Source organism: Lissotriton vulgaris, chromosome 5, assembly GCF_964263255.1.
Source record: "Lissotriton vulgaris chromosome 5, aLisVul1.2, whole genome shotgun sequence".
Lineage (NCBI taxonomy): Eukaryota > Metazoa > Chordata > Amphibia > Caudata > Salamandridae > Lissotriton > Lissotriton vulgaris.
In genome coordinates this window covers 334979074-334983021 of record NC_141693.1, presented here as the reverse complement: position 1 = coordinate 334983021, position 3948 = coordinate 334979074, and the positions used below count along the sequence as shown (strand labels likewise).

The 3948-nt window shown below is 41.0% G+C and overlaps 1 pseudogene; it reads right to left on the bottom strand.

The window, feature by feature from the left end:
* Positions 1–1628: 1628 nt before the first annotated feature.
* LOC147710839 (zinc finger protein 862-like) lies at positions 1629–2719 on the bottom strand (annotated as a pseudogene).
* Positions 2720–3948: the final 1229 nt, after the last annotated feature.

Genomic DNA, 3948 nt, shown 5'->3' with positions numbered 1-3948 from the left:
ATGAAAAAAAGTGCCACGGGCCGGGTCAGGAGTCCATGGCTTGGCAGTTCGGGCTGGACTGTTCCAATGAGGCACATGGGTCATCAAGACTAATTTCCATAGCCAGTCCTGAACTGGGGTGGGGAACAGTGAGCTAAAGAACGATGATGGATTCAACCCAGGTCTGTGACTGGGAGTCAGTGTCTCGAAAGGAGACAAACAGCTCCATGGCAAATTGTCAGAAGTTTTATTTAATAAATTGGTCAAGACTGATTTGCATAGCCAGTCCTGAACTGGGGTGGCGAACAGTGAACTAAAGAACGATGATGGATTCAACACAGGTCTGTGAATGAGAGTCAGTGTCTCGAAAGGAGACAAACAGCTGCCACCATTGCAAATTGTCAGAAGTATTCAGACACCACAGTGAATGGTAAAACACAAAAATGCACAAGTTGTTAAGGAAAATAGTGCTGATTTGAACAGAGTAGCATTAAACTGAGTCGCTATCTTCTGAGTCAGTAACAACACTAGTGTTGTTTTGACAAGGATGTTTGTGGCCCATAATATGTCTTGTTCCTGGATTTGCTGAAAGCCAATACAAAACAGCTGGGTTTGGATCAAAAGTGTCTAACTCTGGCCCATCTACTTGGATTTGCATTAAAGCAGACATGGTGTCACTTTTAAGGGACGTACGGAGCTAATTTTTTATTCGGTTCATGCTGCTAAACCCCCGTTCACATATTGCTGTTGTTGGACTGATGGAAAGCATGATTTCTAAAATTGGAAGGACATGTTTAACTTCTTCTGGGCGTTTTTTCAATAGCTGAGTGAAGAGGGATACAGGCTGCAACAACCTCCGATGAAAGACGTACAGTTTAAAATCTAGCCACTCTCCAGGGGCAGACTCAATTTCTTCATCAGTAAGTACCTTTTTGTAGTACTGTACAAGGTCCTCAAATTCTTGATCCCCAAAAACTCTAATCTTTTCAACAGAGTCTGACCACAAAGTAAAATCAAAAATGTTAAACAAAGAATGCGGCTTGCCTGAGATGTGCTTCAGAAAGCGGTCACTCATAAATGAAAGAGCATTCTCTATTAACCCAATAGTGTCTTCCTTGACACTAGTTTCATTAGAGCTGCCTTTTCTAGCAGGCTTTGCCTGTGTTAGTAACGGGACCCCTGCGAAATTTCCATCTTTAAAAAGCAATTGAAATTGTGTTAGTGCTTTTCCTGGCTTTGTTTTCAGCAGTATTAGCTTCTGTTGAAGCACCTCGATTCTTCTTGCAACTTCAGAAATAAGAGTATCTTCTTGTTGAAATGCCTTAGACACTTGCTGAAGCAGCTCTGTGAAGTCTATCATGAAGTGCAAGAAATAAAGAAACTTCTCCGACTTCATGTCATGAAGCAATCCTTTGGCTTTGTTTGAATATTCATCAGTACCAGTAGCAAGGTGCTCAAGATGAAGTACTGTAGCTTCCCAGTTTGTCTTAAGCGCTGTTACTGCCCTGTGCTGACTTGCTACCCATCTGATTTGCTGCAAGCCACCAAAATGTTGTAACTGCTCTTCCAGATTATCAGCTATCTTTTTAAGTTCCCTTCTCCGCTTAGGTGAATAATAATATAGTTTGAAACATCCTTTGAGCACCTCTTCAAATTTGGATATGTATGAACTCTTTTTTTTAACATCACACACAGCAAGCTCTAGGTTGTGAGCTACACAGTGCACAACTGCAATGTGATTGCAATTGTCCCATCCTTGATGCTTGGAGACTTCGTCCAGTAGCTGCTTCACAGCACCAGATTTAGTACCGAGGTTCACAGCAGCTCCATCTGTATTCAGACCAATGCATTTCTGGCTCAGAATATCCAGAGATATGCCCATGCTTTCCAGGCCAACCATAATAGCATTTTTCACTCCGGACGCAGTGGAGTTTTTCATGCTGACAATGTCACACAGATGGGTAACAAGGGTGCCTTCACAAACAAATCGTACATAAATAAGTTCCTGTTCCTGAATTCCTTTGTCAGTTGACCCATCTGACAGAACACTAATGAACCTAGCATTTTCTATTTGGGATCGAATTGACATTTTTAGGGTCTCGGAAATTGCTATTACAAAGTTACGGCATGCATGATCAGTCATATAATTTTCGAAATTCCACTCAGGATTGTTCTTTTTCTGCAGTGAGCAGAGTTTTGGAAACTTAATAAAAGCCTCACCTTGTTTTGCGATATAATAGGCTGTATTAAATAAAATGTTTAAGTGCCGGATATTTTTTTCATGCATTTTTGTGATCGATTTGGCTATGCAGGTCTCCTGTGGCTTTTGAATTGCAGCTTCATGTAATATGCATTTTTCATGCAATTTGCTCTTGTGGTGCCATTCCAACGTCTCCCTTTTGAATTTTTCTGTCACACCAACATATAGGGAAGACTTAGTATCTGCAAGATGAGGAAATTTCCTACAAACTCCACAATACAAAACTTGAGATTTTTTTAAACTGGGCTCAACTAGGTCAGCAGCAGCTCCATTACTTTCCTGTTCTTCAATCACTGCCCACTTGAAATCTTCAAGCCATTTCTGTTGTACAACTCTCTGTCTTTTTTTTTTATCATACTCCCTTTGCTTTTGGTGGATTTCATCTAATCTCCTTTTTCCAACTGCTGAACTCTCTCCTGCATTATTCATTGGAGTTTTAGCTCCAGTTTTTCCGGCCAACCACAACCTGATGTCTGCCATTGCAGCTGCACTCTCTGCCTGTTGTCTGCCTTGTCCTCACTAGTTAGCCAGCACTGACTCACTGACTGCTTCTGTCCGCTTTGAGCTAGAACCAAAAACAACAAACTCACTGTAACTAATTTAAAAATTTACCATGAAGTTTGTACAAAACTACAATACTGGCTTATAACATTTGCTTTCAATAATTAATAACATATGATGGTTCCAATATAAATTTGTATGCATCAGATCTGTAACTCAGTGTGGCACTCTCAGGTTCGCACAAAAGCACCCCAATTTGGAAATGCGCTCTAATGGTACTGAACGATGTGCAACACCAGTGCAGCTTCTAAAATAACTCACTATTGAGACTAGTCTGCTCTTGAGTATTGCAGGTGGTTCTAATATGGGGGAGGCTTATACCTGGTCAGTAAAAGGTCTGCCTGACGCTTCCCCCTCCCAAAGCCTAACTCTGGGCCTAAACTACTTTTTGGGGGGAAACTGGGTGGTAATTAGTCAAGTGGTCACACAATCTGCACAAGCCGCACCTTAGGTGATGGTCACACTGTCTTGCAAGCAAAATCAAGCAATGAAGGTGAGGAAACATACAAATAAACTACACAACATAGTAAACCTGTTCTAATGCAACTTGCAGCAGTATAAACTCTGGGAAGACATTTAATTTCCATTACCTTCAGATAATAACTGACAGAGTTCGGGACGTTTATAAAAGTGCATGAACCTACAGCCAAATCAAATTCTCCACATTGCGCTTCATCTGGGAAAAGGCATTAAGCAAACCTTTTTTAAACAGTGAGTTTATATGGGCACAGCACAGACAGTCTGACCTGTAAACAAATTTGCACATAACGCTTTACAGATTCATTACAACATGGACATTCATTTTCAACTCACAATGCACAATAAAAATATTGAATCTTATTAAGACCAAAGGAAAAAATTCAGTGCAGCGTAATAAATTACTGTAAGTAGTTGCATCGCACAAAACACAAATCACTTCTTGGATCATCACACAAATCACTGGTACCCATGACTGTTATCAACCTTGGAGGGAGAAAGGCAAAGACTACCCCTGCATCAGCAGCAGGAAGAATGTGTGCACAAGTGCGCGAATACATACGCACACACACAAAAACACACCGCTAGGGCTTGGCACACCAAGCAATATTACCAACTGAAAATGCAGGTACACAAAGGTCCCACACCAAAAGCGAATGCAACTCTCAACA